Here is a 24,123-nt window from a genome sequence, read left to right on the forward strand (position 1 = left end):
TTAGTAGGTAATACATACAGTATAATCTAAAAGCGTAATATCAGTTCAGTTCGGTTCAATCGCTCAGTTGTGTCTGACTGTTTGTGACCTCATGACTGCAGCATGCCAGGCTTCCCTGTCCATCACCAACTCCCAGAGCCTGCTCAAACTCATGTCCATCAAGTTGGTGATGATGTTCAACCATCTCATCTTCTGTCGTCCCCTTCTCCTCCCACCTTCAATCTTTCCCAGTGGCAGGGTCTTTTCCAATGAGTCAGTTCTTCGCATCAGGTAGCCAAAGTATCGGCGTTTCAGCTTCAGCATCAGTCCTTCCAATGACTATTCAGGACTGATTTCCTTTAGGATGGACTGCTCGGATCTCCTTGCAGTCCAAGGGACCCTCAAGAGTCTTCTCAAACACCACAGTTCAAAAGCATCAGTTGTAAGCTTTGTGCAGTGGCAGTATCATAGCCAATGAGGTTTATCTGAGGCGTGATTATTGCTAATTGAAAACAAAAGCATCAGTTGTTTGGTGCTTAGCTTTCTTTATAGTCCAACTCTCACATCCATACATGACCACTGGAAAAACCATAGCCTTGACTAGATACACCTTTGTTGGCTAAGCAGTATCTCTGCTTTCTAATATGCTATCTAGGTTGGTCATAACTTTTCTTCCAAGGAGGAAGCATCTTTTAATTTCATGGCTGCCAGTCACCATCTGCAGTGATTTTGGAGCCCCAAAAAATAGTCTGTCATTGTAATTTCTACTGTTTCCCCATCTATTTGCCATGAAGTGATGGGACAAGATGCCATGACGTTCGTTTTCTGAGTGTTGAGCTTTAAGCCAACTTTTCCACTCTCTTCTTTTACTTTTATCAAGAGGTTCTTTAGTTCTTCTTCGCTTTCTGCCATAAGGGTGGTGTCACCTGTATATCTGAGGTTATTGATATTTCTCCCAGCAATCTTGATTCCAGCTTGTCCTTCATCCAGCCCAGCGTTTCTCATGATGTCCTCTGGATATAAGTTAAATAAGCAGGGTGACAATATACAGCCTTGCATACTCCTTTCCCTATTTGGAACCAGTCTGTTCGTCCATGTCCAGTTCTAACTGTTGCTTTCTGATCTGCATACAGATTTCTCAAGAGGCAGGTCAGGTGGTCTGGTATTCCCATCTCTTTCAGAATTTTCCACAGTTTGTTGTGATCCACAAAGTCAAAGGCTTTGGCATAGTCAATAAGGTAGAAGTAGATGTTTTTCTGGAACTCTCTTGCTTTTTCTATGATCCAGCGAATGTTGGCAATTTGAACTCTGGTTCCTCTGCCTTTTCTAAATCCAGCTTGAATATCTGGAAGTTCACGGTTCACGTATTGCTGAAGCCTTGCTTGGAGAATTTTGAGCATTACTTTATTAGCATGTGAGATGAGTGCAATTGTGCAGTAGTTTGAGCATTCTTTGGCACTGCCTTTCTTTGGGGTTGGAATGAAAACTGACCTTTTCCAGTCCTGTGGCCACTGCTGAGTTTTTCAAATTTGCTGGCATACTGAGTGCAGCACTTTCACAGCATCATCTTTTAGGATTTGAAACAGCTCAGCTGGAATTCCATCACCTCCACTAGCTTTGTTAATAGTGATGCTTCCTATGGCCCACTTGACTTTGCATTCTAGGATGTGTGGCTCTAGGTGAGTGATCATACCATTGTGATTATCTGCACTGTGAAGATCTTTTTTGTATAGTTTTTCCATGTATTCTTGCCACCTCTTCTTAGTATCTTCTGCTTCTGTTAGGTCCATATCATTTTTGTCCTTAATTGCTCCCATCTTTGTATGAAATGTTCCCTTGATATTTCTAATTTTCTTGAAGAGAGCCCTAATCTTTCCCATTCTAGTTTTTTCCTCTATTTCTTTACATTGATCACTGAGGAAGGCTTTCTAATCTCTCCTTGCTATTCTTTGGAACTCTGCATTCAAATGGGTATCTTTTCTTTTCTCCTTTGCTTTTTGCTTCTCTTCCTTTCACAGCTGTTTGTAAGGCCTCCTCAGACAACCATTTTGCCTTTTTGCATTTCTTTTTCTTGGGGATGGTCTTGATGCTTGCCTCCTGTACAATGTCACAAACCTCCGTCCATAATTCTTCAGGCACTCTGTCTATCATATCTAATTCCTTCAATTTGTTTCTCACTTCCACTGTATAATTGTAAGGGATTTGATTTAGGTCATACCTGAATGGTCTAGTGGTTTTCCCTATTTTCTTCAGTTTAAGTCTGAATTTGTCAATAAGGAGTTTATGATCTGAGCCACAGTCAGCTCCTGGTCTTGTTTTTGCTGACTGTATAGAGCTTCTCCATCTTTGGCTGCAAAGAATATAGTCAACCTGATTTTGGTATTGACCATCTGGTGATGTCCATGTGTAGGGAAACCTTTTGATTTGATACAGAATAGCTTTTGGGTATTTTGTTGAGCGTTATCATTTGTTTAACTCCACAGAATATTTCAGGAGGACTGCGTCTGGCACATAGGAGGTGCTCAATAAATTGATGACTGTTGAATGATATTGAATAGTTATAACAATCCTATAGAGGAGCAGTCTCCAGTCTTTTTGGCACCAGGGATTGGTCTAGTGGAAGACAATTTTCCCACAGATGGGGGGAGGGTGGGTGGGAAGGGAAGAGGTTCAGGTGGTAATGCCAGGGATGGGGAGCAATAGGGGGCAGCAGATAGAGTTTCACTCACTTGCTTGACACTCACCTCCTGCTGTGTGGCCTGGTTCCTAACAGGCCTCAGACTGGTACCTGTTTGAGACCTGTGTGTTGGGGACCCCTGAGATTGAGGTTGCAGCTCCAGAAGACTGGATATGTTTCAGAAACTTCATAACTGAGCTTGTGCATCTAACATTTATGGTTTCAGATGGAAATGACTATACTTTTGAGAGAAATACTATTTTCTAAACCTTAAGGCTATACAGTTTCATTATAAAGTTTATTGCACTTTGTATGTTTATCTGAGATAGTTGGGCTCCATGCTCACCTTTCTTTCCCAGTCTAGTCCAAAGTTAAAATAATCAAACATTTATTGAATACCTACAACACATAGACTGGGCTTCCCTGGTGGCTTTGTGGTAGAGAACCCACCTGCCACTGCAGAAGACACGGGTTGGATCCCTGAGTCGGGAAAATCCTCTGGAGAAGGAAATGGTAACCCACTCCAGTGTTCTTGCCTGGAAAATCCCATGAACAGAGGTGTCTGGTGGGATACCATCCATGGGTCTCAAAAGAGCTGCACATGACTTTAGCAACTAAACAACAAGGCATGAGCTAGACTGATCTGAATAGTATCATTGAATATGATCTATGGTCAGTCTCTGGTCTACATCACAATTACAGACATCGTTTTTTTATATCATAACAGGGTGTGTTGAGAAAGCTGGGGGACCAACAGGGATTGGTTCTGCTTTTTACTTACTTGTGTGGGTTAATATACTGGGTCTGTCTCCTGGCCATCAAACCATATGAATGACATTTTGTTAAAGTTGAACGCTAATTCCACAAAACACACTTTCACATTTATATCTATACCTTTTTAGGTATGTGCATGCTAAGTGGGCATGCTAAGTCACTTTAGGCATGTCTGACTCTTTGTGACCCCATGGATTGTAGCCTGCCAGGCTTCTCTGTCCATGGTATGCTCCAGGCGAGAATACTGGAGTGGGTTGCCATCCCCTCCTACAGGGGATCTTCCCCATTCATTGATCAAACCCATGTCTCTTATGTCTCCTGCATTGGCAGGTGGGTTCTTTACCACTAGTGCCAACGGAGAAGCCCATACCTTTTTACATTGCAGGTTAATTCATTGAGGAAGATGTTCTTTATAAGTTTTGTGTATACCACATATATTTAATTTTTGTGAAGTGTTAAATATTTAGATAATTAGGTGTTTTCAGATAATGCTTTTCAGGCTGGGTGGTTTGGGGTGGTAATTGTTTTAAAATTATTTAAAGTACTGTAACCTACCTTTGGTGCTCACAGTCAAGGAAACTCACAGGATTTAGTTAAAATATTAGTCTCTTGTTTATCCGAGTAAGACACTTGCCAAGGGCAAACTGCAGGATGTACCTCGGATTACCTTCTGAATGGCCTTCACACCTGCTTACTTTCTTTTAAACAGGATGATAAGAAAACAAAACAAAACAAAACCTTAGAGCTCTCAATTTATTTCCCTATCTGGTTGTAACAACCTTACCAGCTACTATAAACAGCAGCAAAGATATCCATGCTCTTGAAAAAAAGTAAATGTCAGTATTTATTAGGAATATATTACAGTGCATTTACATGCAGTCAAAACAGAAGGGAGTATATTAGTATTTTAATCTGTCTGACACATTACTTTGGCTCAGATAAAACATTCCATCTCTGCCTTCAGCGGCTAATTTAGCATTACCACTTTTGAGACTTAGGTACGCACGTTACAAAAAAAGCAAAAAATAAATCAGCACGCTATTTTGCTCGTTGCAGCGCTAGATACCTGATTTATGGAGGCATTGCCACAAGGTGAAATTTCATTGTTTCTGGGAGCTCAGTTGTGATAGCTGCTTGTCTTTACCATCTTAACGTGAGCTCTGAGGTCAGGAAAAGGCTAAATTTTACCGCGGTCCTCAGGGTCCAATGCGACCTCACATGGGGCCGAGAGTTAAGAACCGCTGACCCGGCGCCGCAAAAGCCTCCGAAGAGGGTGGGGGTGGGCTCCAGCTTAGTTTTGGGAAAAAGCGGAGGCTCTCATTGGGAGCGTACAGGAAGGTGACTTTCGGGACATGGGCAGCCGCGCAGAGACCCATTTGATTGGGAGGGCAGCAGCTGCAGGGTACAACAGCCGGCGTGAACAACACCCGCTCCAAAATCCCGCCTCGGTCTCCCCCGCCCCGAAACAACGCGGCGCGCTCCCCGCCCTCGCCCTGCGCGCTCCCTTCGCCCTGCCCCTGCGCGCGCTCCCTTCGTCCTGCCCCTGAGCGCGCTCCCACCGTCCTCACGCGCTCTCCCCAACGCGCCCCCCGCCGCGGCTCCCGCCCGCGCTCACCCCGCCCTCTCCGCGGAGCGCGCTCACCCGGCTCGCGCGCACGCGCGCCCCGCCCTCCCTCCCGCCCGGCGCGCGCGAGCCGGCGGGCCGAGGAGTGCGGTGGGCGGGGCGCCGCGCTGACGTTGCCTGGGATGCGGGCAGGTTCCGCCGCCGCCGCCGCCGCCGCCGCCACCTCCTCCTCCTCCTCGCCTGCCACCCGGGTTTGTATGAAAACACCCGGCGGCGGGCGGCGAGGTATCTGCGGTGAGCTGGAGAGCAGCCGCCCGCGCTGCCGACGCCGAGTCGGGTGCTGCGGCTCTGCCTAGTTCCTGCCAGCGCCCCATCCTGAGCCGGTGAGCGCCCCGCCGCCGCCGCGGTCCGCGCGTCCTGGCCGGCAGCCCCTCGGCGGCGGCTAATCCGCCAGCCAGCCACCACTTCGCTCTCCCCGGCCGCGGTGCCTTGGGGGCGGGAGAAGCTAGGAAGGAGCGACCCCCGGCCCTCCTCGGTCTGCGCCCTGCTACCTCTGGGCCCCTTACCTGACAGGTTGTGTAACCCGTGTCTTTCTGGGGTGAACCGGGTCTTGAAGGAAATCCCTGATGGGTGGGGGCTTTGGCCGATTTCTGGAAAACGCCCCACCCCGCCCCCACCCATGGTCACTCGGTCGTCCCCTCTCCAGCCCTCGCGGAGGGTACCCGGTGAGGTCTCCGAGCAGAGGCAGCCCCTTGCCCTGCTCTTCCTTTCTCTCGGCGGTGACCGCGGTGCAGCGCGGAGCTGAGCGGTGCGGAGGGGCGGTGGGCAGGGGCCGGGCGCGCGCCCTGCCTCCGCACCCACCCAGCTCTCACCCCCTAAGTGCACCCGGCTTCAAGGTGGGTGGTGGTGTGAAGACGGCGACGGCCGAGCTGGCTTCCTCTCTGTGGTCGACTTGACCCGGAGTGTGTTCTGTGCATACAACTTGTCGCCTTGTGGGTTTGATTTGGACATGAAGGAGCTCGCCCTAGATGACAGTGCAGAGTTTCCCTCCAGCCTTCCTTCCTGAGTTGCGGGTTCTTCGTGCGAGGGTGCGGGGGCACCTGCAACCCCACGCAAAGGCTTGCTGGGCTCCACGGTGGTTACCCTCCGGCGCCTTTAAGTCTCTTAATGTACCAGTGTAGGTTTGAGTCGCTCGGTTTCCTTTCCTGGGCATTTATCCATCTTAGAATAGAGTTTTACACATCGTTGTGAATCTTGATAACATAAAGCTTGTTTCTTTTTTAAGAAAGCTTCCTCAAGTGCCTGTAGGTCTAGCACTGCTGATGACTTAATATGTTTTAAGACTCAGTAGAAATTTTCTGTGGCACTGTTAATTCTGCGTGGGTTTGTTTTTTTTTTCTTCTTACTTTCAGGTATTCAAAATTGTAATAGTATTTATGATGTACGTTTGTAGCAGTGTCTGATGTAGTTCGTACAGTTTGTGGGTAGAAAGGACTTTTAACTGTCTGCTGGGTCACTCATTTTCACTTACCATTTATGTCTTTGGAATCTTTGTGTGAATCGAGTTATCTCTTTGTTATCCTCTGAATTCGTTTTATACGTTTTGTTTTTTTTTTTTATCCCTGAGAAAACCAGAAAGTTATTTTTGTAATTGTATTGTGGAATGTTTTCAGTTCAGTAGGCCAAAAAAATAGTAGTTTATTTAAGGCACTTTGTATGGTACATATTTTAAAACGCGTGCCAAATGTTAAAACTAAACAAAAACTCTGAAATATCTCTTAAGTATTTTTTTCTGTAATTACTGTGAGATAGTTAGCAGTGCTTATCCACTCCTTATTCCTTATTCTTAAGGCTGATTTGTAACATGACTTATTCTGCTTCCCTTTCCACTTTGCTTGATTTAATTTCTACAGTGAAGTTCTAGGTTCATTTTTAATGACCTAAAAACTCTGCCTTGAGTTGCTTCAACACATATTTGGAACTGCCTTCTCGCTCTGAACACTGAAATGAAAGGCGTAGACATAGAGCTACCCTTGTAATTAGCCACATTGCAAAACATTTAGATGTATAGTGTAATTTGAACTTTTGTAAAAGCAGTTTTTATAAAGCTCTATCAGTTGATTTGAATTGAGGCATTATTCTCTTTGGAATAGTCTAGTTAGATTCTTACATAATAATGGTTTTATCTTTAGTTGCAGAAGGCAAAGAGGACCAAGACTTGTGAAATTATCTAACTTATATTCTGTATTTTGAACTAAAGAAAAATGTCCTCCACAGTTTTACCTTCCAAAATTTACTTTTCTTGCCTGAGGTCCTCTGGTACGTGGATGTTGAACAGCACCCACAGAGTAATGGATGAACCTGTCAGAGGGCTCTCTGCAAATTGGAAGCTTCTCTTAGGCAGTATGAACAACAGAAATGGTCTGCAGTGGACATTGACTTTAAACTTTATGTATTATTGTTGGTTACTTGCCTGTGTGTACTGTAGTGTAGTGGCTAAGGGGCTGGGCCTCAGAGTCAGACAGGCTGGATTTAAATCCTGGCTTTGCTTTGGGCAAGTTATTTATCTTCTTTGTGCTTAAGTTTTCTCAACTCCAAAAATGGGGATAATTATGGTGTATACTCTTAAGATGATCTTGAATGTTAAGTGCTTAGCCCACAGTGCCTGGCACATAGAAAATGCTCAGTAAATATTATTATTGCTTCTGTGTTTCCTCAGCACAGGGGATGTAGTAGCCGAAAAGGGGCTTTGGGCTGATCGAGTCCTGTTATTCCAGGTTAATCCCACTAAGACCCATTTGCTCTTTTGGGGCTGAGAGCTTACTGTCCTGTCTTGGAAGCGTGTAATTTAGTTTAAAATAGAACAGCTAGACCCTGAGCTGGGTGTCCTGAGATGCTGCTGGAGAGTGACTGAAGTATCCGTTTGTCCCTTCTGACAGGACCTTGGATTGTCTCCCTCACGGTGCTATTTTAATCATCTGTTTTTGAGTTTGTGACTGCATGTTTCTTTGGCTGTCATATGCAGCTATCAAAAATATTATTTATCAAATGGATATATTTATGTGTGTCTGATAAAGATATTGCATTATGTTTCCAGGATATACAAAATCACTTTGATCTAAGCATTCTTCTTTTTTTTAATATTCTTATTGATGTTACATGGAATGAGGTTAATTTTGATTTGCCATTGTGTCCCTTTTCAGTTTTCATGTAATCTCTTTTAGTAAAACTAAAAAAATAAAAGAAAAAGTACTTCTTGTTCTTTTTGTTTTGCAGGGATCTGATATTAATACTCTGTTCTTTAAATCAGATGTTTTCAAATGTTTTGTTTCAGGACTCTTTTATATTCTTAAAAAATTATTGAGCACATAGAGAGCTTTTGTGGGTTATATCTGTCTATATTATATTATAAATTAAAGCAGAGATATAACTTCTTATTAATTCACTTTAAATGAACAGTATAAACCCATTACATGTTAATATAAACTTTTTTTCTTTTAGTAAAAGATGACTGTTTTTTAAGAACAAAGGAGTGAGAAGACTGGCATTTTAGATTTTTGTAAATCTTTAATGTCTGGTTTAATAGAAATAGCAGGATTCTCATATATGCTTCTACATTCAGTGTATTGCAGTGTGTTGTTTGGGTTGAAGTATATATACAGAGAGAAATCCAGCCTCACACTGTTAATGGTTGAAAAAGGGAGGGATATTTTGATAACCTCCAATGAAATTATGGATCTATTTTATTGGTGTGTGTGTGTGTGCATGCGTGTGCGCGCACTCACTCAATTGTGTCCGGCTCTTTGCAACCCCAAAGACTGTAGCCCTCCAGGCTCCTCAGTCCATGGGATTGCCTAGGCAAGACTGGGTTGCCATTTCTTCCTGCAGGGGATCTTCCTGACCCAGGGCCTGAACCTGCGGAACCAGCTACTCCTGTGTCTCCTGCATTGGCCAGTGGATTTTTTTTTTTTTACCATTGAGCCACTTGGAAAGCCTTATATTTGGTTGTTAACTACATAAAGACTCAGCATATAACAGTGTTTAGTAAATTATGTAGGAGTTTGAAATGAACCTTCTCGAAACATGCCACTTTTGCATGATTGATTATTTTGAGCAGTTGAGACCCTGTGGATTCTAGAAAACTGCCCCTTTTTAACCACCTAGAAGAGTTTAAATTGGGGGTTTTTCTCAGAAAAAAAGTTATTACCAGAGATGAATTTTTTCCTAGTGGCCCCATTGTGAAACATCTGCTCTGCTGCTTACTGTCCTGTGAATGATCCTCCTGTTCTTGGAAGCCCCAGGCCCCTGTCCCTTCCTGTAGCTCAGGGTGACATTTACACCGCATTTTACCTTTCTATCTTTGAATCTCTCATGTATGTAGGGTGTCTGGCCCATCTTATGTATGGAATTCCCGTACATATGAAATTAAATTTGATTTTCTCTTGTTAATCTGTCTTGTGCCAGTTTAATTTTTAGACTAGCCAGAAGAACCTAGAAAAGTAAAGGAAAGTTTACCTTCTCTCTGACAGTTGCAGTCTGAAATCTGAAATCATATCAGTGGACTTTTAAATAACATTATGTTAAAATCCATTGGTTTGAACATAGAGTGGATCATAAGCCTATGCCTGACTGTATAACATCATGCCTTGGTCATTTGTCAATATTGGTTCAGTAAGTTACTTTTCATTGTAAGCTATTAAAATATCACATTTGTTGATATCACCCATTCCGTCAGAAACAAGTTATTGGGAAGCTGTCCCTGTTGTGACATGATGATGGATATGAGTTTTCCAGAAATCTGATTTTTGCTTGAAAGTTCAAATTTTATCATTGGCAAAAATAAGATTGCCAGTTATTGCCTAAAGTGACAAGAAGACTTCCTTCATTTCTGAGAAAACCTCTGCTAAAATACCTAAGATATTCTTTTAAGTAGAGATGGTGTTTAATGAAAAATGCTAGCTTAAGTTCTCAATAACCTCAAATATGCAGATGACATCACCCTTATGGCAGAAAGCGAAGAAGAGCTAAAGAGCCTCTTGATGCAAGTGAAAGAGGAGAGTGAAAAAGTTGGCTTAAAGCTCAACATTCAGAAAACTAAGATCATGGCATCTGGTCCCATCACTTCATGGCAAATAGGTGGGGAAACAGTGGAAACAGTGGCTGACTTTATTTTGGGGGGCTTCAAAGTCACTGCAGATGGTGACTGCAGCCTTGAAACTAAAAGATGTTTACTCCTTGGAAGGAAAGTTATGATCAACCTAGACAGCATATTAAAAAGCAGAGACATTACTTAGCCAACAAAGGTCCGACTAGTCAAAACTATGGTTTTTCCAGTAGTCACGTATGGATGTGAAAGTTGGACTATAAAGAAAGCTGAGCGCCAAAGAATTGATGCTTTTGAACTGTGGTGTTGGAGAAGACTCTTGAGAGTCCCTTGGACTGCAAGGAGATCCAACCAGTCCATCCTAAAGGAGATCAGTTCTGGGTGTTCATTGGAAGGACTGATGTTGAAGCTGAAACTCCAATACTTTGGCCACCTGATGCAAAGAACTGACTCCTTTGAAAAGACCCTGATGCTGGGAAAGATTGAGGGCAGGAGGAGAAGGGGAGGACAGAGGATGAGATGGTTGGATGGCATCACCGACTCAATGAACATGAGTTTGTGTAAACTCCGGGAGTTGGTGATGGACAGGGAGGCCTGGCGTGCTGCAGTCCATGGGGTCGCAAAGAGTCTGACACGACTGGACTGAACTGAACTGACTGAAGCTCTCAATTTAGTTACACAAACACTTTCCTTGAGAAAGCCATCAAGTGTTATGATTCAGTATATAACAAGAAATACCTCGTGCATGCTTACCATTTTTCACACAGAACATTAAAAGAGTGTATGTGCAAGGGCCAAGGTTGAATACAATTAATATTTACTATTTCAGGGACATTCTGAAGTGGAAAAAGCCTTTTTTTTTTTTTTTAAAAAATAAGTGCTGGTACTTGATGGTGAAAACAAAAATCACTAATAGCTTTAATAATAACCCTCATAATTTGTCCCAAAATGCCAGAAATTTTACACATCATTGCTTTTGCACTATTAGTGTAAATGCTCATATAATTAAAAAGGATAATAATGTTTTAGTATTATGATAAAGATAGTTTTGACCTTATGGGCCCCCTGAAAGGGTGTTGAGAGCCCAGAGTTCCACAGACCACACTTTGAGGACTTCTGGTATAAATCATAGAAGATTCCAACTAGACTGATTGGGAAGGGAAGTGGTAGTGACTGTTTCTAATCTGTTTTTGTTTTAGACTTTTTGGATCGCTGTGAAGGCCTTTTTAGGCTTCCCTAGTGGCTCAGTGGTGAAGCCAGTTTCCTGTCAATTCAGGAGATGTTGGTTTGATCCCTGGGTCAGGAAGATCCCCTGGAGAAGGAAATGGCAATTCACTCCAGTTTTCTTGCCTGGGAAATCCCATGGCTAGAGGAGCCTGGCGGGCTACAATCCATGGGGTTGCAAAAGTTGGACATGACTTAGCTGCTAAACAACAACAACAAAGGCCTTTTTTAAAAAAAAAAAAAACATTAAGCACAGTAAAGGTTATTCACAGAAAGTGGAGAGGTTTCTTAGCATTTTAGTCAAGTGCTGATACAAGGGGGCTATATTATTAGTGTTCTGAAATTAGATTGTCTAAAAACAAAGATTTGGTACTACATTTCCACATAAATATCCAAATTTTTTTTTTTTTAAATTTTACATGTTAGACAAATATAGTGAGGGCACAGTATGGAAAGCTCACGTGAGATCTAGTTCATAAGCTAGGAAAAAAAAGACCACTTAGCTCCCTTCTTAATCTCCTTTCATTTCTCATTTAATTCATGCTGAGGATAAACAGTTCTAAGGAGATGAGAGGCACTTGCTGTCTTTGCCTCTCATCTTCCCTATGGGGAGAATTATTTACAGTTATGATTATAAGGGTATAGATTACATTGGGAATAATAATAATAATGTCAATGAAAAATTTATGGTTGAATAATAATAATAATAATGAGAACACTGCCTACATATAATAGAGTGTAATGAATTAAAAAGAATACTATTTTGCCAAAAACTCTTGGGATTTATTAATTAACAGCTTCTTGTTGCATGTAGGCAGAACTAACCAATGGTGAATGTAAGATAGCTAACCTCCCTGAAGAGCTTCCCTCCTAATTTACAGAGTGAAAAAATTTGAATGCCACAAGATCTTTGAAGGTTGCTACTAGAGTTCTGGGATTTTTTTTCTTTGCCTTGAAAATGTCTCTTTCATCTGTTAACTTCATCCCATTAGTTTTAATTTTGTGTTTCCATTTGAAATTTATTTTTTCCAATTTTTAACATTACTGACTCATCCATATATTTGGTCCATATTTTGATTTAAAAATTTATTTTTAAAAACTATGGTAAAATACATATAAAGTTCAGCATTTTTACCATTTTAGGCATACATTTCCATGGCACTGAGTACATTCGCACTGTTGTACATCCATTACCGCCACCCATTTCCAGAAATTTTCATCATGCAACACTTAACTGGATCCATTAAGTTATAACTGCCCATATCCTCCCATTCCACCTTCCCCTGGCAGCCAGCATTCTGCTTTTTCTCTCTATGAATTTGACTACTCTACCTTATATGAGTGGAATCATACTGTATTTGCTCTTTTGTGATTGGCGTATTTCTTTTAGCATTGTGTCTTCAAAATTCAGCTACACTGTGGTATCTGTCAGAATTTCTTTTCTTTTTAGTGCTAACATTCTACTGTATGTATATACCATATTTTGTTTATTTGTTCATCAGTGGATCCTTGGGTTGCTTCTACCTTTTGTCTATTGTGAAAAATGCTGCTGCTGTGTATTGGGTGTGCAAATATTTCTTTGAGACTCTGCTTTTAGTTCTTTTCGGTACATACTCAGAAGTGGAATTGTTGGCTCATATGGTAATTTTAAATTTTAATTTTTTTTGAGGACTGACCATGCTGTTTCCACAGCAGCTGCATCATTTTACATTCACACCAATACCGACATTGTATAGAGGTTCAAATTTGTTTACATCCTTATCAATACTTCTTATTTTATGTGGGTGGAATTTTTGCTATTTTGCATAGTAGCCATCCTGGTGGGTGTGAGATGATATGTCATTATGACTTTGATTTGCGTTTTTGCTGCTTAATTCAGTTTGCTGGTGTTTTGTTGGGGATTTTTGAATCAGTGTTCAAAAAGAATATTGGTCTGTAGTTTTGTTGTAATGTCTTTTTGTGGCCGTGTTATCAGGGTGATACTAGCCTCAGAGTGAGTTAGAAAGTATACCCTCCACTTCAGCTTTTTGGGAAGGATTTGAGAAGCGTTGATGTTCTTTAAATGTTTGGTACAATTCACTAGTGAAGCCATCAGGTCTGGGACTTTTCTTTGTTGGGAGGTTTTTGATTACTAATTCAATCTCCTTAATATTTATGTGTCTATTCAAATTTTCTCTTTCTTTGTGACTCAGTTGGTTTCTAGAAATTTGTTGATTTTACTGAGGTTATCCACTTTACTGGTGTACAATTGTTCATAGTACTCTCATTAAATCCTTTTTATTTCTGTAGGATCAGTAATGTTTCCACTTTGTGATTAGTAACTTGCTCCTTTTTTCTTAATTAATCTTGCTAAAGTTTTGTGAATTTCGTTAATCTTTTGAAGAATCAACTTTTGTTTTTCTTGATTTTCCTCTATTCACTATTTCATTTATCTGTGCCCTTATCTTGATTGTTTTCTTTTTTCTGCTGGTTTTGGATTTCTGCTTTTTCTAATTCCTTAAATTATATGCTTAAGTTGTTGATGTGAAGTCTTTCTTGTTTTTTATAATTTTATAAATTTCCCCCTTAGCACTACTTTCACTGTGTCTAATAGATTTTGATATGTTGTGTTTTTTGTTTTCAATTGTTTCTTTTTTTTTTTTTTTTTTAATTTTTTTATTAGTTGGAGGCTAATTACTTCACAACATTTCAGTGGGTTTTGTCATACATTGATATGAATCAGCCATAGATTTACACTTATTCCCCATCCCGATCCCCCCTCCCACCTCCCTCTCCACCCGATTCCTCTGGGTCTTCCCAGTGCACCAGGCCGGAGCACTTGTCTCATGCATCCCGCCTGGGCTGGTGATCTGTTTCACCATAGATACTATACATGCTGTTCTTTTGAAACATCCCACCCTCACCTTCTCCCACAGAGTTCAAAAGTCTGTTCTGTATTTCTGTGTCTCTTTTTCTGTTTTGCATATAGGGTTATCGTTACCATCTTTCTAAATTCCATATATATGTGTTAGTATGCTGTAATGTTCTTTATCTTTCTGGCTTACTTCACTCTGTATAAGGGGCTCCAGTTTCATCCATCTCATTAGGACTGGTTCAAATGAATTCCTTTTGACGGCTGAGTAAAATTCCATGGTGTATATGTACCACAGCTTCCTTATCCATTCATCTGCTGATGGGCATCTAGGTTGCTTCCATGTCCTGGCTATTATAAACAGTGCTGCGATGAACATTGGGGTGCATGTGTCTCTTTCAGATCTGGTTTCCTCAGTGTGTATGCCCAGAAGTGGTATTGCTGGGTCATATGGCAGTTCTATTTCCAGTTTTTTAAGGAATCTCCACACTGTTTTCCATAGTGGCTGTACTAGTTTGCATTCCCACCAACAGTAAGAGGGTTCCCTTTTCTCCACAGCCTCTCCAGCATTTATTGCTTGTAGACTTTTGGATAGCAGCCATCCTGACTGGTGTGTAATGGTACCTCATTGTGGTTTTGATTTGCATTTCTCTAATAATGAGTGATGTTGAGCACCTTTTCATGTGTTTGTTAGCCATCTGTATGTCTTCTTTGGAGAAATGTCTATTTAGTTCTTTGGCCCACTTTTTGATTGGGTCATTTATTTTTCTGGAATTGAGCTGCAGGAGTTGCTTGTATATTTTTGAGATTAATCCTTTGTCTGTTTCTTCATTTGCTATTATTTTCTCCCAATCTGACGGCTGTCTTTTCACCTTACTTATAGTTTCTTTTGTAGTGCAAAAGCTTTTAAGTTTCATTAGATCCCATTTGTTTAGTTTTGCTTTTATTTCCAATATTCTGGGAGGTGGGTCATAGAGGATCTTGCTGTGATTTATGTCGGAGAGTGTTTTGCCTATGTTCTCCTCTAGGAGTTTTATAGTTTCTGGTCTTACATTTAGATCTTTAATCCATTTTGAGTTTATTTTTGTGTATGGTGTTAGAAAGTGTTCTAGTTTCATTCTTTTACAAGTGGTTTACCAGTTTTCCCAGCACCACTTGTTAAAGAGGTTGTCTTTTTTCCATTGTATATCCTTGCCTCCTTTGTCAAAGATAAGGTGTCCATAGGTTCGTGGATTTATCTCTGGGCTTTCTATTCTGTTCCATTGGTCTATATTTCTGTCTTTGTGCCAGTACCACACTGTCTTGATGACTGTGGCTTTGTAGTAGAGTCTGAAGTCAGGCAGGTTGATTCCTCCAGTTCCATTCTTCTTTCTCAAGATTACTTTGGCTTCATTTGTTTCTTAAATATTTCTAATTTCCCTTGTGATTTCTATTCTGACCCTTTAGTTGTTTAAGCGTATTCTTGGGACTTCGCTGGTGGTCAGGTGGTTGGGAAATCGCCTTCCAGTGCAGGGGACACGGGTTCTATCCCTGGTGGGGGAACTAAGGTCTTACATGCCTGTGTGCCAGAACCTCTGAGCTTGCATACTACACCTGCTGCAACGAGGACCTGATGCAGCCAAATAAGTGGGTAAATACTAAAAAAAGGAGTGTATGGTTTAATTTCCACAAATTTGGAAATTTTCTAGTTTTTCTTCTCTTACTGATTTCTAAACTCATTCTGGTGTAGTTGGAAAAAATACTTTGTACAATTATCTGTCTTTTAAAATCTATTGAGACTTACTTTGTGGTCTGACATATGGTGTATTTTGGAGAATGTCTCATTTGCACTTAAGAATTTATCTGTTGTTAGGTAGAATGTTCTATATATGTCTGTTATGTCTGGTTGGTTTATTGTGTTTTTCAAGTCCTCTGTTTTCTTATCTTCTGTCTGGCTGTTCTATCCATTATTGAGAGTAGGGTATTGAAACTGCCAACTATTACAGATAATTCTGTGAGTTTTTGCTTCATCTGTTTTGGTGGTCTGTTATTAGGTACAGGAATGTTTATAATTGCTACATCTTCTTGCTCTTTTGTTCCTTTTCTTAATATATAGTGTTCTTCTTTGTCTCTTGTAACCTTTTTTGTTTTAAAGTCCATTTTGTTTTGTATTAGTAGAGCCATCCTTTTAGTTACTATTTGCATGGCATATCTTTTTCCATCCTTTTACTTTCAACCTGTTTTTTCCTTTGTAGCTAAAGTAAGTCTCTTGTAGGGGACATGTAGTTGGATCATGTTTTTATTTTAATTTTTATTCATTTATTTCTTAGTTTTTTTGGCTGTGCCACATGTCATGTGGGATCTTAGTTCCCTGGCCAGGGATTGTACCTGTGCCGCCTGCAGTGGGAGTGCAGAGTCTTAACAACAGGACCTGCAGGGAACTTCCTGGGTCGTGGTTTTAGAACCCATTTTTACTAATTGCTGCCTTTTGAGTAGAGAGTTTAATTCATTTACATTTAAAGTAATTATTCATAAGGAGGAACTTCTGTCATTTTACCATTTGTTTCTGAAGCCTTATAGCTTTCTGAGCCCCTCAAGTCCTGTGTGTTTTGATTCCTATTTTGGTGTTGATAGGAGAGGACTTAGGGCTGTGGTACTTTCCTTTAGCAAACAAACAGGAAGAAAGAAACAACACTTATACCATTTTAATGGTTTAGAGTCATAGGTTAGAGGCAAGGAAGATGTGTGTTTCAAGGTAAGAATTTTAATTTCATTCATCACCTATATGGACTTAGGAATTTTGGCACTTATTAAGTCTAAAACGAATCAGTTGGAATCAGTATTGAGGGAAGAGTTATTTTAAATATTAAGTAAACTAACTAAATTGAAGTAGGATTCTGTTCCTCCAACAATAACACCCTATTATTTGTGTTATAGTTAAAACATCATATAGCAGAACAAATTAGACCTTTATAAATGTCAGAGCATCTTTTGTGGAGTAGTGTGTGAAACTTCCAAAATCTTGTGTTTTTAAAGAGGATACATAATGAAGAAAGGTAAAAGGTGTAACCTTTTTATAGGTTTACTGTTATCCACAGGTTAAAGCATTAACAAGCTAATCATCAAATGTCATATGTTTAAGGTAACCAAATGAAAATGTATACCATAATATTGTTGTTTAGAGTTAACATACACAGATGGACATGAGTTTGAGCAAGCTCGGGGAGTTGGTGATGGACAAGGAAGCTTGGTATGCTGTAATCCCTGAGGTTGCAGAGAGTCAAGACATGACTGAGTGACTGAACTGAACATACATGGGCCATGTCCAGTGTATATGTTTCTCTCTTAATTTAAATGGTAATAATCTCTATCTTCCTAATGCTGGGCGTATTACTCTTCTTTCCTTTAAACAGCAGATAGTATTTACCTTCTTCCTTTAAAGTTTCGTTTTCCTTTAATAAGGGTATGATCATATTTTTGGTGATATTAAATAATTATGATTTGCAGTTTTCCATCACATTGACATAGCTGGTGTGGGAGAACAGCAGTAGCTCACTTATATTCTTGAAAAGTGATTTCTTCCTTTCAGATGATGAAACAATTAGTGCTGAAAAAAGATAATGCATTTGCAGCATACTTGTTTTCCCATTCCTCATGGTAGAACCAGCTACCCAGATCTTCTTTAACTGTAGTCTTTTCCTGTTGCCCACAACCTTTTCAACAAGAACAACTCTCTGGTATTTAAGGGCAAAGGTTATTATTGTTAATTAGAGCAGTGTTTCTCAAGTGTTTTTTTTTTTTCTCAAATGTTTTAAATAGTGGAAACTTTTTGTCTAATGATATCTTGTGGGGAGATCCTTTAGTAAACAGGAGAGTAAAATAATGAAGTTGTTCTGGTTGAATGGGAACTGGACCAAGTTGTTTAAGCAAGGGAAGTCAAAGGGATCGTATTTCCTCAGATTGTTTTTAAAAGATTTAGATGGGGCTTTGAAGTGTGAACAGTATATGGTTCTTGGCATTTTTCTTTTTCTAGCAGTTTGACTTGAAATAAATTTAAAACCATGTGTATTGAGGTATTTATATAATTAGAACGTACAACTTTACCTTTGCTGTGTGTTAGAATTTCTTTTGTGGCATGTTTGTGGAATGAAAATGACAGCTTACGTGTGTGAACTTCTGGTGTGTGTGTGCACATGCTTATTGACTTGGCTGATGTGCACTTGGTTGGCTGACTTGGCTTGATTCCAGGCTTAAGCCAGTAGGAACTGAGGGCTTCAGGTTTTAGATTCTTTAGGCTCTGGAACTAGTTCTAGCTGATAGCAAAAGATCTGGAAAATCTCAAAAATTCGGAAGATCCAAACGTTTGTATGCATTTACTGAGCTATCAGATGCAAACTTGTTTGCTTTTCTTTCTATGTGGGCTATCTTGAGCAAGTTTAATCTTTCTTGTATGATTTTCTGCTGAGGCCAGATTCCCACATTTAATTCTAGTGTAAGCCACTTTTAAATATATAAAAGTCAACTTGTACAGACACTTTCCCCAATTTAGGGAGGTATATACTGTGGAATTTTATGTGACAGCATTGTGAAGCTTCCCACCTCTCCCCCAGACTTCTTTTGGGTATACTCAGAATACATCTCTCTTAGAGCCAGGTGGGTCTATAGTTTTGCTTTAGTGTAAAGGATATTGTATTCCATCATGGGAAGCAGGCACTGAGGTAGAGAGTGTAAGTCCCTAACCCTAATTTAGGAATGGTTGAATTATGAAAGTACCTGCAGGATTAAGTTTTTATTAATTATTTTTATTAAATGAATTTTTATTAAATTTTATTAATTATTAATTTAGTTATTTTATTAATGTAACAGTTTTTTTTGAGATATAGCTCACTTACCATACAATTTCACCAGTTAAAGTATGCAATTCAGTGGATTTTAAAACATTCACAGAGTTGTGCAACCATTACCACTGTCAATTTTAGAACATTTTCATCACCCCCCCAGAAAAGCTCCCACACCCTTTTAGCCATTTCTTACACACCTCTCTCCATTTCTCATAGTCCTCGGTAACCACTAATCTACTTTCTGTCTCTATAGATTTACCTATCCTAAATATTTCATATAAATTGAATTATATAATTTTGTGATCTTTCTTGACTGGCTTCTTCCACTAAACATAAATATTTTCAAGATTCATCCAGGTAGCACATATAAGTACTTTGTTTATTTTTGTCACTGAATAATGTTACATTCTGGGGATATACCACATTTTATTTATCCATCAGTTGATGGGCATTGGGTTGTTTCCATTTTTTTCTTTTAAATGAATAATGCTGCCATGAACATTTGTGTACAGGTTTTTGTATGGATGTAGTTTCATTTTTTTGGGTATGTACCAAAAGATGGAATAAGTGAGTCATTATGGCCACTTAATGTTTAGCTTTTTGAGGAACTGCTAGATTGTTTTCAAAGCAGCTGTTACCATTTTACATTCTTATCTGCAGTGTATGAGGGTTCTAGTTTCTCCACATCCTTGTTAACACTTGTCATTATCTGTTCTTTATTATTGACATTCTATTAGGTGTGAAGTGGTATCTCACTGTAGACTAAGTTTTTTAAATAGTAGTTAGGCCTTACAGGAAAGATAGTACTCTAATATTACAATTGAAGTATATAATAGGGAGACTTAGAAATATAATCTTCAGTAGCCATTCTTAGCAGGATAACCCTGGTGGCTCAGAGGTTAAAGCGCCTGCCTGCAATGTGGGAGACCTGGGTTCAATCCCTGGGTCGGGAAGATTCGCTGGAGAAGGAAATGGCAACCTACTCCAGTATTCTTGCCTGGAGAATCCCATAGATGGATTCTAGTAGGGGTGAAGTGGTATCTCACTGTAGACTTAAGTTTTTTTAAATAGTAGTTAGGCCTTACAGGAAAGATAGTACTCTAATATTACAATTGAAGTATATAATGGCAGACTTAGAAATATAATCTTCAGTAACCATTCTTAACCCTGTCTATGTATAATTAGTATCACTTCCCGATTAAAATAATGATGTCATGAGTATTGTATGATCCCCTATCCCCTAGCAAAAAATTCTTTATCAAAAGAGAAAACAGTGAAGACTCAGTTGCAGAGAACAGAATCCACTTGATATGACTTAAGCAGACATGATTTATTTACCATGGCATACTAAACAGCTTAAAAAATTATTGGTATGTATCAGTCTGGGTCCAGTCAAGAGATAAAAAGCATGTAGTAACTCAATAGGGAAAGAGTAAAGAATTATAGACCACTTGATCTTAGCCAAAAGTTTGAGAAGTGGTGCTGGGAGAACTGAACAGCTCTAACACCATACACAAAAATAAACTTGAAACGGATCAAAGACCTAAATGTAAGGCCAGACATTGTAAAACTCCTACAGGAAAACATAGGCAGGACAGAGGAAAACAGGCAAAACACTCACTGAAGAAATATCTTTTTTGATCTAATCACAGTCAGATAGTAGGTATTTTGTATCTTTTGGAAGAGGTGATCCTTCCTAGAATAATGAAAAATAAAAACAAAAATAAACAGAACCCAATTAAACATAAGAGCATCTGCACAGCAAAGGAAACCATAAACAAAGTGAAAAGACAACCCATAGAATGGGAGAAAATATTTGCAAATGAAGTGACTAACAAGGGATTAATCTCCGAAATATGCAAATAGCTCATGCATCTCTATGTCCAAAAGACAAGCAACTCAAATCAAAAAGTGGGCAGAAGATCTGAGTAGACATTTCTCTGAAGAAGACATAACAGATGGCCAAAAAGCACATGAAAAGATGCTCAACATCACTAATTATCAGAGAATTGCAAATCAAAACTGCATTGAGGTATTACCTCACACTAGTCAGAATGGCCATCAGCAAAAAGTCTGTGGACAATAAATGCTGGAGTGGGTGTGGAGAAAAGGGAACCTTCCTACATTGGTACAACCACTACGGAGAACAGTATGGAGGTTCACTAAAAAACTAAAAATAGAACTATCATATGATCTGCTCCTGGGCATCTATCCATAGAAAATCATCTTCTGAAATGATATATATATCCCAGTATTCTGTGCAACTCTGTTTACAATAGCCAGGACATGGAAGCAACGTAAATGTCCATCAACAGAGAATTGGATAAAGAAGATGTGGTACATACATACAATGGAGTATTACTCAGCTGTAACAAAGAATGAAATGCCACTTGCAGCTACACGGATGAGCCCAGAGATTATCATGCTAAGTAAATCAGACAAAGACAAATATCGCATGATACTGCTTATATGTGGAATCTAAAAAAGGGTACAAGTGAACTTATTTATAAAACAGAAATAGAGTCACAGATGTAGAAGACAAACTTATGGTTCCCCCGGGGAGAAAGAGGAGGAGGGATCAATTGGGAGATTGAGATGGACATATATGCACTATTATATGTAAAATGGGCTTCCCAGGTGATGCTAGTGGTAAAGAACCCACCTGCCAATAAAGGAGATGCAAGAGATGCGAGTTTGATCCGTGGGTTGAGATGATCCCTTGGAGGAGGACGTGGCAACCCACTCCAGTATTCTTGCCTGGAGCATCCCATGGACAGAGGAGCCTGGTGGGCTATTGTCCGTTAGTGTCGCAAAGAGTTGAACATGACTGAAGCAACTTAGTATGTATGTACATATATAAAATGGATAACTAATAAGGACCTACTGTGTAGCACAGAGAACTCGATACTCTGTAATGACCTATATGGGAAAAGAATCTGTAAAAAGAGTGGGTATATGTATAACTGATTCACTTTCTTGTACAGCGGAAACTAACACAACATTGAGAATCAACTATATTCCAATAAAAAGTTAAAAAAGAAGTATTGAGTTTAACAGGGATAGGAGCAGTGAGGGGTTTACCAGTAAGAAGTCAAGATAACAGACAATACAGGACTAGCTGATACAAAGAGCAGTTACCAACCCTAGGGCTCACTGAAGTCTAGACGTTCTTCAAGTAGCTAAGGTGTGGCACTGGAAGGATTTGCTGGGCATGTGCCCTCTTGGGTGCCAGGGAAAGCTGTTCCTGGGGAGATGACTTGTCAGAGGCACTCTGCTGCAAAACTGCATAACCTCCTGTTGGAGAAGCCGCACTTGCTGCAGGAGACTGGTGCTGGAGAAGCCGTACTTGTCGGAGTGGGTCTTGGAGAAGCTAAGCCTACTGCAGCCAAGTGGGCATGCCGGAACCAGGAACAGAATCCTTTCCCCCTGCAGTCTTTCCAGTGCTCTCCTAACAAAGCTGAATATCTTGCCAGCTGGCAAAGAAATTAGTATTTTAAGTCATTCATCTGTTTTCACAGTACAGGCAAAAAGGGTGATTTTGGAGAGAAGGGGCAATAACTCAATAACTGGCACAGGTATTAAGTGCTTTCCAGAATTGTTTAGACATTTAAAGAAAGAGACTCAAGAAGCAAACCTCCAAAACCTGAGTTCTGCACACAACTGAGAAACTCAGGGAAGTATTGTCTTTTTGAGTAAGAGGCCTCTGGTCTAATTGTGCAATTGCTTCTAGATCTTTATTGCTGTCTTAAAACTGGAAAAATGTTGTGGTCAGGAGGCCATGGGAGTCAGGAATCGTCTTCTAATGCTTAACCAGCTCTAAAGCCACACTGGACCTATTCTGGCCTGGACCAGTGCTGCCTACAAGAGACTGGACTAGCCTTTCCCAATTTTTATACCCTGGAAGATCCATGAACTCATTTTCGGGTCTCAGGTTATAGCTGTGATGTTAGTGTAAACAGAAAGTTTAGATACAGTAATTGTCTGACTATCTCCTCTTCACCTCCCTTCACTTCGTTGGTGAAGGAGGGATCACCTGTCCTAAACTGTGCTAGACAGCTGCTACCTGATCGGGGGAGACGGACAGCAGGTTTGTAGTCATATGTACTCACAACCTGGGGGAATGGCACTTGGGAGGAGAGTGAGCCACCCTCTCCACCCCCGGGGGAGGGTGTGATTAGTTTGTTTGAATAATTCTGAGGGCTAGCAGGGAACTGAAACTAGTTTTAGATTGAGGACTGAGAGGCATGCAGCTGGTTTATACTGTTGGTGGACCTAGCTGGGTGAGGAGCCTTTCCCATTGGCTATGGCAAGACTGGGAGAACTTTCCTTAGGCATTTGGGGCCCTGTGAGGCTCGAAGCTGTCAGAGCAGCCCTTCAAATTTTAGGCCTTATGATACAGTACTCCAGGAATGATTGTTAATGCTTTTTTGATAGAGAATGATTTTTTTTTTATGCATCTATTTATTTTGGCTGTCTAGTCTATTCTTTTGTATAAATCTCCATCCCCTCGAATGATACAAACTCTTACATGAATTAGTAATGCAGATAGGAAAAGAGACTTTTCTTTTTCTAAATTTCCCACTGTGTTTTTTTCTTTTTACTTTATTCAAAGTAGGCCTAGGAGATTTACACATTTTTACTCTATAATATATTACTAAAGTCTGGCTTGTGGTATATGGCTTGTATAAGAGTTTTATTTTTCCTTATTTAAAGCAAATAAAAAAGACTTTAACCAATCTTACTTGAAAAATAAACAGGTAGTTAAGCTTAGCTTACCAATCTGAAGCTAATCTATTTCCTTCCTGTGATTTTTAAAAACTCATATGGTGAAGATAATAATTTCTGTTAAATTGCTGGCTTTAGCTGAAATAGGATTTAATTTTTTTAAACTAGGCTTGGGCAATATAAAAAATATTGTAAGCTCATTTAAAAAATCTTTTTATGTGGTCAAATATTGTGGTTTAACATAAAATTTGCCATTTTAACTATTTTTAAGCTTAAAATTCAGTAGCATTAATTACTTTCATGATATTATACAACAGTCACTACTATTTCCAAAATTTGTCATCACTCTGTTACAGACACTCTGTAACTATTAAGCAGTAACTCTCTGTTCACTTTTGCCCCCAG

The 24,123-nt window shown here is 39.9% G+C and overlaps 1 protein-coding gene and 1 pseudogene across 2 annotated transcripts in view; both read left to right on the forward strand.

The window, feature by feature from the left end:
* Positions 1 to 424: 424 nt before the first annotated feature.
* LOC122673128 lies at positions 425 to 630 on the forward strand (annotated as a pseudogene).
* A 4,534-nt stretch (positions 631 to 5,164) lies between these two features.
* Positions 5,165 to 24,123, forward strand: part of AGTPBP1 (ATP/GTP binding carboxypeptidase 1) — a 183,617-nt gene continuing 164,658 nt past the window's right edge. Inside the window, exon 1 of one of the 2 annotated variants that reach the window (XM_043927561.1) lies at positions 5,165 to 5,377. The gene's annotated coding sequence lies outside the window, so the exon portion shown is untranslated. Of the gene's footprint in view, positions 5,378 to 5,402; positions 5,568 to 24,123 lie in introns of those variants that run through there. The other variant, XM_043927562.1, reaches the window with a different exon arrangement.

Source organism: Cervus elaphus, chromosome 16 (assembly GCF_910594005.1).
Source record: "Cervus elaphus chromosome 16, mCerEla1.1, whole genome shotgun sequence".
NCBI lineage: Eukaryota > Metazoa > Chordata > Mammalia > Artiodactyla > Cervidae > Cervus > Cervus elaphus.